Genomic DNA, 10,913 nt, shown 5'->3' with positions numbered 1-10,913 from the left:
CTCAAAATAAATAAAACTCAATGCAATCATAATTTTAATCAATCTTTAAAACATAAATCTCATGACATGGAATTTCAATGCAAGATTAATTCACAGATAAGCAACACTGTATCTAGATTCAGAGCAAGCTATTTCACAAAGTCTGTGTTTTGCATGGTATTTTGGAGCCAACTACATTCATTGCAATGTCTGTACCTACAGTCAGCTCTCTTTCAGAGCAACATATGATCCAAGCATAGTTTTGAAACAAATATAGAATTAGAATGTCTAACCATTTTCCATTCACTCATTACACAGGCATGATACTTCATGCTCCAGCATCAAATGTTCCCCAATCACTCTTTTTTCAGCACTCAGCCAGTTGAATATTATATATTTAGTTAAATGCTAAAGTGTACCTAGAATAACATTACAAGTTAAGAGGCAAATCAATCTTGTGGAAAATATATTTTCTTAAGTTTTTTTTGTAAACAAATGATCAAATGGACTGTGATAGAGATATGTAAATGGTAAACCTTTATCAGGAGTTGATGGAAATCCTGATTCAAAGCAGTGTGTCTTCTTGTAAACCAGTGATGTGTTCAGAATTCAGCTGTTCATAGCTTACTATCAATGATAGTTACTACTGGCAGTGTCTGTGGTTCACACCAGAGAAGTGACCCTGTGATACCATCAGCCTTGTGATATTTCTCCACATACAAGGTCAGGCTGTAGGGAGCTATCACTGGCACGGGGGGAGAAGAAGTAATTTGTGATACTATTGAGAATCCCTACGTGGTCAGTTTTCGGTAAAATATTAAAATGCCTACGTGGCAAAGAAGCAGAATGCAAAATGGTTAGAAAGGGTTAATTAGTTAGTAACTGAGATTGGTACAGGTGGCCTGGCCTCCTGCTGGGCCATATGTTTGCTTAGTCAGCAGGCCTGCATTGTCTTATCAATGATAGGTCTTTGATGTGAGTCAAGGACTGGTCTGAATGTCTCCATGTTTATGGCAGATCAATATAGGTAACGAGCTTAGCCAAAGTTGAAAGACATTCCAGGTTGGGAGATAAGGAACAGAAGGGACAGGGAAGAACATTCCAAGTTGGAAAGTGAGGAAGTTATCCCCTTTGATGTCTAACAGCAGCATGATCAGCACATGATTATTTATGATTGGCCGGAAATAATGTAACCTCGCATGGCAACCTATGCCCGGCTTATGATTGGTGTTGACCCTCGTTAAGTATGTTCCAACCCTATTGATTTGTATAAAAACGTGTGGATTTCTGTATGTTGTTGTTCTTGCTCTGCCAGCATAGAGGGACTCTATCAGGAGTCCAAATCAATGCTGCAGACTAAGAACCCTGCTATTAAAGATGTGTTGGACTTTAAAATGTATTCGACTTCAGTTATTACTGAACCAGACTGAGGGGAAAGAATCCGGATCGTCATTTGGTGGCAGCGGTGGGATCTTAACGGTCGTTCACCGAGAGTTCGCGGAGTAAGAGGCGGATTGTCTCAGACACGGAGGAAGGAAATGGCGCCCCGATGTAAGTAGTCTTAATTTACTATGTCGGTTTTCCTCCAATCCGTCCGTCTGACAACGAATCGTCCAATCGCTAACACTCGTGTGCGTCCTTACAAGATTCAGGTCAGTCTGGCGAATACACAGAAATAGCAGGAAGAGGTCAGTGGTCAGTGGTCGAATATCACTGAGGGAATAACTTGTAAGCGGTAGGTCAGTGGTTAATATCACTGAGGGTAGTCAGGGTTTAAGTTCCTGATGATTGGATATAAACAGGAACTATTGATAAAGACTTAGATGCCGCCAAAAAAGGCTCAGGAATTAATTTGGAAAAATAACAGAGGTACCTCAGCCAAAGAACTAATTGCTTTATGGAAACAGTACTGTAAAAAAATGGATAGAATTAAGTGACTAGACAAATGTTTAAAAGACAGAGACCCGAAAAAGAAAGGTTGTGTTGTTTAAGTGTACTGTCCCTTTAAAAAGCCTGTCTTGATCAGTGTTTTTTTTTGTCGGTGTTGTGGGCCACGCCCCCTTCTTACTGTGTCTTGTGTGTTTTCTTCCTTTGTGTAATGTATCTGTCTTGTCGTGTGTTTAATTCTGATACTGCTGAATTAAAATTGGAGTTATTGAGGTTAAGTGACCTATTAAATTCTGGTTCTTATAAAGTGTGGGCATGTTAAATTCCAGACATGGGATCTTCAAAAAATTGGCATTTTGAATGTTTATTTTGTGATTGGCTGTGGTTTAAAAAGAGGTTAAAAATTAACGGGATACATTAAAAAAACTATCTGGTATCACTGATAGGAAAAGTCGGAAAGCTGGAACAGCTCGGAGCGTTGATTATAATCAGATCCACTAAAAGTATGTGAAAAAATAGTGTGCAAAAATATAGTATAAAGCAATCCACAAATGTGAGAAGTAAACAAATCAGTCAAACCTGTGTGAAGTGAAATTTTGAAGGTGGGAACTTAATCTCAAAAGGGAGAAGGATCAAGTTACTCCTACCACAAGAGCAAGTTAATGTTAACCCCTTCCATCCCAAGAAGCCAGACTGTCATGCCAAGACCAGTTCAAACAGATAGAAATGACCCAGTCGGTTGAGAACTGTCTGAGGCTAACCATTACACAGGTGAACATGAGGTAATAATTGGTATAGGTTATATTAGTAAAATTGTCCCAATCACTCGGAAATGCCAAAGGCTACAATTGACTGAGATATAAGTTTTCACGCTACAGTGAAAAATTGATAAGAAAGGAATGTAAAACAAATCATATGAAAAGGAAGCATAGGTTAGACAATTGGAAGTCCATTACTTGAGCTATGTACTGACACAGGGTACTAAACGCCTATCAGTTTTACCCTGCCACAGTATGATAAGGAAGTTTTGACAAGTTCTGGGGCTGTTCAATTTTATTTGAAATTAATAGTAGAATACAAGATCTGACCAAAGAGGGGAGACCTTCCCTGACAAATTATATAACTCGCATTGAGACTGCTAAGAAAACTCAACAATTAGATCAACACCTCCTAACTCAAGTGTTAAAACAAAGAGCGACATGGAATGGAGGTGGACATCGTAAAAAGAGATAGGCAAATATGGAGACGTAAAGATCTGTGATAAGTGATATAGCAACTGCCTTTGCCTCAGTTGTTAACACCATTGATTTGGCAACATTAGATCAAAAGGTCAGAGATTTAGGGTCTCGCATTAAAGATATATTAAAAGATAAATGAAAATACAGATAAGGAATTGTCTGAAGATCAAATGCTGACCATATATTTGCAAAGGATAGCTACAGTGCTAGAAACACATGCCCAAACCATTAATAAATTAATAAAAGAGGAATATAACGTATCTTAGCAGGCGGCTGCTAATGATATCTGCTTAATGTGGTTACATCTTGAAAACACAGAGATTAGGACTTGGAGTTAGAAATTCCAGTCTGCAGCCCTGCGTACATCTGTATGTGGAAGAGACAGTGTTTATTTCAGACAGGCTGCGTGCTTCAGAGAGAGGGAGAGAGTGGAACTAGGCAAATTCTCTCTCCTGTTTTGTTTTCTAAATTTGTTTCGGGTATAGGGATTATTCCTTTGGATAAATAAATAATAAATGAAGATTTAACAAATTAATCACTTGGGCTCTCAAGAAGAGCCGCAATGGATTTTCTGTGTTTCTTTTAAAACAGGTGACCCTGGTTTTTTTTTGGGACCACGTAAGTGTTGATGGTGCAGGATTACCAAGAGTAGTTACAAAGTTACGGTGCAACCTTTGCTGGAGAAATTTGGTGCAGGAAACGATCCAGTGGTGTTAAAGATTTAAGACTTTAGCTGCAGACATCAGCGGATACCAAATGTCACAGTGAGGTGATATCAACCTGATTCTCTTCTTTTGAAAACATTTTGATTTGTTTTGTTTTAGCCTATTTGTTGTCTTCCGAGACAGAATGCTCGAGGTGGGGAGATATGGGAATTTCTCTAAAGTCATTGAATTGGGCATGATAAAAAATCAATCTGGCATAAATATACAATCTAGTGGAAGTCAGGAAAGTGTAGTTGAGAATAGTAAATTGATAGCTTTCTCGTGGAGATATTTGTGTCCTTGCCTATAATGAATAATGAGAAAACTACACTCGAAAGCCTGGCCACTACCCTGACATCGGGACCATGCAGGGGGAGATAAGCACTCGAGACACCCCTGATCTTTTTGATAAGATAACCTGAAAACCTAAGAATGGCTACAGTGGACATAAAAGATACAAATGTATGTTGCCATCATCTGAAACGGAGATCAGGATGAAGAACATGATTACAAAGGCCTATGGCCTGGTGAGCTATTGCAACCACTCTTTAAACAAACCAGTTGCTTTTACAGGACTGAATCCTACAGGACATATGATGTGTGCCATGGAAAATGTTCGGAAATACCATGAGGAAGAAGAGACTGGCCAGCAGAAAGTTAATATCCAAGAACACTAAGCTCATTCCTATGAGATGCTGCTAGTATGCGGAGATACATGAAGAAGATACAGTGAAGAATGAGTCTCAGACAGGCTCAGTTACTTGACAACAGCACAACAGGAAAATGGTTAATGTGGTCCAAGCGAGTGAGAAATCCTTTTAAACAAGGCACTGACACATGGTCCATAGAGAAACCAACTAATTAATGAAACAGTCAGGAAACACTGGTATCAATCAAAAGGACTGAAATTAAAGTAAAGAGGGACACAGTAATTTGGATTTCCAAAATTCAGGGTTAGGTTCCCATCAGTTAACAATAAAATTGGGAGAAACAATATTTAGAAGATATCCGCACGATGGATACAAAATTACAAGATTATGAGGGGCCCAGATAAAGTAGACAGGAAGTACCTGTTTCCCCTAGCAGAGGGTTCAAGAACTAGAGGACGTAGATTTAAGCTGATTGGCTGGAACAAAATTAAAGGGATGTGTTACTAGACATGCTGTCACTGTGTGTCCACATAGTGTTGGACACAGCCTAGAAGCACAGTGTGGGTTTAATAATACCGGTACCAATCGGGATATTAACTGTACCATGGAGGTCCTAGAGGCGGATCTAAAACCCACTTAAGTGGTATATGCCGGAGAGGGCGAATACTGTGTTACAACTAATTTGAAAACGTTTAAATATGCCAATCTAACTTGTGATATTTTAAGTCCAGAATTCTACTCCATTTCTGAAGTCCTGGTTCGGATTCGACCCGAGGAACTGGTAGAGATACATCGGCATAACCTCACCACCTTACAAGTTTCTGAGAATGTCAGAAAGGACTTAAAAGCATATCAGGACACATTTGGGTATCTGACACCCCTGTTGCCTAAATACTTGGAAGCATTGCGAATGGAGATACGCCTCTCCCAGAAGGTTTATTATAACCTACAACAGGACAATAACAACATTAAGCATGACATTGACCAAATTAAAGTCACCACCTGGTGAAATGACCTCTGGAATTTGGGACTGAATATACAGATCCATCTTTGGATTAGATTAATTTCATATGTATTAGTCGTAGTGCAGTTTGTTGTAATCATAGAAGTTACAACATGGAAACAGGCCCTTCGGCCCAACATGTCCATGTCGCCCAGTTTATACCACTAAGCTAGTCCCAATTGCCTGCACTTGGCCCATATCCCTCGATACCCATCTTCCCCATGTAACTGTCCAAATGCTTTTTAAAAGACAAAATTGTACCCGCCTCTACTACTGCCTCTGGCAGCTCGTTCCAGACACTCACCACCCTTTGAGTGAAAAAATTGCCCCTCTGGACCCTTTTGTATCTCTCCCCTCTCACCTTAAATCTGTGCCCCCTCGTTATAGACTCCCCTACCTTTGGGAAAAGATTTTGACTATCGACCTTATCTATGCCCCTCATTATTTTATAGACTTCTATAAGATCACCCCTTAACCTCCTACTCTCCAGGGAATAAAGTCCCAGTCTGTCTAACCTCTCCCTGTAAGTCAAACCATCAAGTCCCGGTAGCATCCTAGTAAATCTTTTCTGCACTCTTTCTAGTTTAATAATATCCTTTCTATAATAGGGTGACCAGAACTGTACACAGTACTCCAAGTGTGGCCTCACCAATGCCCTGTACAACTTCAACAAGACATCCCAACTCCTGCATTCAATGTTCTGACCAATGAAACCAAGCATGCTGAATGCCTTCTTCACCACCCTATCCACCTGTGACTCCACTTTCAAGGAGCTATGAATCTGTACTCCTAGATCTCTTTGTTCTATAACTCTCCCCAACGCCCTACCATTAACGGAGTAGGTCCTGGCCCGATTCGATCTACCAAAATGCATCACCTCACATTTATCTAAATTAAACTCCATCTGCCATTCATCGGCCCACTGGCCCAATTTATCAAGATCCCGTTGCAATCCTAGATAACCTTCTTCACTGTCCACAATGCCACCAATCTTGGTGTCATCTGCAAACTTACTAACCATGCCTCCTAAATTCTCATCCAAATCATTAATATAAATAACAAATAACAGCGGACCCAGCACCGATCCCTGAGGCACACCGCTGGACACAGGCATCCAGTTTGAAAAACAACCCTCGACAACCACCCTCTGTCTTCTGTCGTCAAGCCAATTTTGTATCCAATTGGCTACCTCACCTTGGATCCCATGAGATTTAACCTTATGTAACAACCTACCATGCGGTACCTTGTCAAATGCTTTGCTGAAGTCCATGTAGACCACGTCTACTGCACAGCCCTCATCTATCTTCTTGGTTACCCCTTCAAAAAACTCAATCAAATTCGTGAGACATGATTTTCCTCTCACAAAACCATGCTGACTGTTCCTAATTAGTCCCTGCCTCTCCAAATGCCTGTAGATTCTGTCCCTCAGAATACCCTCTAACAACTTACCCACTACAGATGTCAGGCTCACTGGTCTGTAGTTCCCAGGCTTTTCCCTGCCGCCCTTCTTAAACAAAGGCACAACATTTGCTACCCTCCAATCTTCAGGCACCTCACCTGTAGCGGTGGATGATTCAAATATCTCTGCTAGGGGACCCGCAATTTCCTCCCTAACCTCCCATAACGTCCTGGGATACATTTCATCAGGTCCCGGAGATTTATCTACCTTGATGCGCGTTAAGACTTCCAGCACCTCCCTCTCTGTAATATGTACACTCCTCAAGACATCACTATTTATTTCCCCAAGTTCCCTAACATCCATGCCTTTCTCAACCGTAAATACCGATGTGAAATATTCATTCAGGATCTCACCCATCTCTTGTGGTTCCGCACATAGATGACCTTGTTGATCCTTAAGAGGCCCTACTCTCTCCCTTGTTACCCTTTTGCCCTTTATGTATTTGTAGAAGCTCTTTGGATTCACCTTTGCCTGATCTGCCAAAGCAATCTCATATCCCCTTTTTGCCCTCCTGATTTCTCTCTTAACTCTACTCCGGCAATCTCTATACTCTTCAAGGGATCCACTTGATCCCAGCTGCCTATGCATGTCATATGCCTCCTTCTTATTTTTGACTAGTGCCTCAATCTCCCGAGTCATCCAAGGTTCCCTACTTCTACCAGCCTTGCCCTTCACTTTATAAGGAATGTGCTTACACTGAACCCTGGTTAACACACTTTTGAAAGCCTCCCACTTACCAGACGTCCCTTTGCCTGCCAACAGACTCTCCCAATCAACTTCTGAAAGTTCCTGTCTAATACCATCAAAATTGGCCTTTCCCCAATTTAGAATTTTAACTTTTGGGCTTCTTGATTTTCATTGCATGTAATAAATGTAAGCAGAGGATGAAGGGTTTGGCAAAGGTAGTAAAACAGAGCCTGGGTGAGAATGTCCCCATTGTCTCTGTGGTTTCAACTAAGAACACATCTTAATGGTACTGGGAGTAGCACCCGCTGGGGTAAGGTGCATGTAAAAGGGAAGACAATTATAGTTCGATAGGATTATCAGATGCTCTGCCTCTCTTCCACCCGGACTGGTGGCCAACACGAAGGGAACCTGGTTAAGATGAGGTACAGCATCTAACGGGATATTGTAGGGAGAATTTGGATTAAGGGATATAATGGGGAGGGCACCAATTCACAGGTGTAAAATGGTCTGAAAGGTACCATTCAGTCTAGTTAGGCTGGAAACAAAATATAAAGCACCATGGGATATTTGACTATGTTAGCCTTTTCAAATTAACATGAATAGGTTTAGCTGACCAAGGACATTCGCAGCTTACTTGAGAGATGTTTAGAAGGAGTCTGTTCCTGAGAACAGATAAGAGTACAAAGGCGTATTGATGAAACATGTCTGTGTTCTATTGGGACTTCTCTAGTTCAAGGGCTAGTCATATTCATTGTTATAATTCTTATAGTTTATTGCTTACTTAAATGTTGCTGCGCTGCAGAACCAGTGAGCACCGTAATAATTGGTTATCATAAAATGATAAAAGGGGGGAATGAGAATCCCTACGTGGTCAGTTTTCGGTAAAATATTAAAATGCCTACGTGGCAAAGAAGCAGAATGCAAAATGGTTAGAAAGGGTTAATTAGTTAGTAACTGAGATTGGTACAGGTGGCCTGGCCTCCTGCTGGGCCATATGTTTGCTTAGTCAGCAGGCCTGCATTGTCTTATCAATGATAGGTCTTTGATGTGAGTCAAGGACTGGTCTGAATGTCTCCATGTTTATGGCAGATCAATATAGGTAACGAGCTTAGCCAAAGTTGAAAGACATTCCAGGTTGGGAGATAAGGAACAGAAGGGACAGGGAAGAACATTCCAAGTTGGAAAGTGAGGAAGTTATCCCCTTTGATGTCTAACAGCAGCATGATCAGCACATGATTATTTATGATTGGCCGGAAATAATGTAACCTCGCATGGCAACCTATGCCCGGCTTATGATTGGTGTTGACCCTCGTTAAGTATGTTCCAACCCTATTGATTTGTATAAAAACGTGTGGATTTCTGTATGTTGTTGTTCTTGCTCTGCCAGCATAGAGGGACTCTATCAGGAGTCCAAATCAATGCTGCAGACTAAGAACCCTGCTATTAAAGATGTGTTGGACTTTAAAATGTATTCGACTTCAGTTATTACTGAACCAGACTGAGGGGAAAGAATCCGGATCGTCACTATTAACTCCTTTCTGCAGATGGAAATAATCAAACTGGATTTACTTCGACTACCACAAAAAGAAGTTGCTTCCCTTGGAATTTCAAACCCTTTTTATTGCCTGATGTTCTAGCCTGAACAGGTCAGAATTCTAAACTATGTCGACAATAAACCAAATCTATGGCATTACTATCCAGGAACAACCAAAGGAAGTGGCTGACAGATTAATAAAGACCACATGAATTATATTAGAGGAATGATAAAAATCCTACCATTAAGAAAAGAAATTGGCATTTTTTGGCATTAATGGATTTATTATAGGCACAACCAGTGTCTACCAGCCATTCATGACAACGCCATGCTATCTGAGCAATTGTAATTATGCACAACTGAAATACAGTACGCAGTTAGACTAGACCCTGATTTGATTGATGAAGCTATCGTATTCAACTGACAATGCAGCCCAATTCATCCATGGGAATCCAGCATGTGTGAACAGAGACAAAAGGCAATATGAGGCTCTGCTTTCATTAAGCAAAAAGAGATGAAACTCATCTTTCGAACTGCCTCATTTAGTTTATAATTGGTTTTTAAGTTTGTGTTTGTTTTTGCTTTATACGGCAATGATATATTTTTTGAAGTTAATGACTTGTATCAATTATATACATTGCAATGTGCATTGAAACATTCATCATTCAATAATCGGATCGTACTGCTGCAATCAATAAAAATCTTTTTCTACTACTCCAATTTTCCCTCTGATTGTCTCCCTTTATCCCTTGCCTCCCGTGGTATTAAACTCATGCTGGACTCTAGCTCCACAAGGGAAAAAAAAGGAAAAGGGCTAGCAGCTGTCCAGAGCCTCCCCTCTGTAGCCATTCTTCCTATGTAAGCCAGACAATGATTAACAGCATACTATTTGGTCTGCACCTGATCCTGTTTTCACTTAACATCCTGGAACACAATGATATATTTACCCTCCCTACCTCAGGAGCACAGGGCCAATGATAGTGACCCATTGACACTGCATCTAAGATCAGCTAATTTGGCACAGATCAGGGATCAAACCAAGGCCTCTCGTAGGTTTTATGGCTCAGTACCACATCACGTGGTACAGTTACCCGCTGAGGAATCAAAAGAGTTCCTATAGTTTTAAAAATTAACATAAAAAAGCACAAACAAAACACCAAAAAGTCATTGGATTTTTTTTTTAAAGTCTTCTGGAAGGAATAAATAATGGTAAAGAACAAGATTAATTGAGAAAGCAAAACTCAAGAACAAAGACAAACTGCACAAGGAGAATGAAAGGAAACTTTTAAATAGAAATAAAAAGAAATACATTGAAATAAATAAAAGAAAAGCAATTTGTGCATTATAGAAAGCTACATTCACAGAATCTTACAGCACAGAAGGAGACCTATCGGCCCATCGTACCTATACTCTTTGAAAGAGCTACAACTCAGGACTACACGCATGCTAAACAGCGGAAGCAACATGCTATAGACAGAGCTAAGCGATTCCACAACCACGGATCAGATCAAAGTTCTGCAGTCCTGCCGCATCCAGTCGTGAATGGTGGTGGACAACTAACGGGAGGAGGAGGCTCTGTGAACATCCCCATCCTCAATGATGGTGGAGTCCAGCACGCGTGCAAAAGACAAGGCTGAAGCGTTTGCAACCAACTTCAGCCAGAAGTGCCGAGTAGATGATCCATCTCAGCCTCCTCCCGATATCCCCACCATCACAGAAGCCAGTCTTCAGCCAATTCGATTCACTTCACGTGATATCAAGAAACGGCTGAG

The sequence above is a fragment of the Heptranchias perlo genome, chromosome 23, assembly GCF_035084215.1.
Source record: "Heptranchias perlo isolate sHepPer1 chromosome 23, sHepPer1.hap1, whole genome shotgun sequence".
Classification (NCBI taxonomy): Eukaryota; Metazoa; Chordata; class Chondrichthyes; order Hexanchiformes; family Hexanchidae; genus Heptranchias; species Heptranchias perlo.
This window is presented reverse-complemented; position numbering follows the sequence as displayed.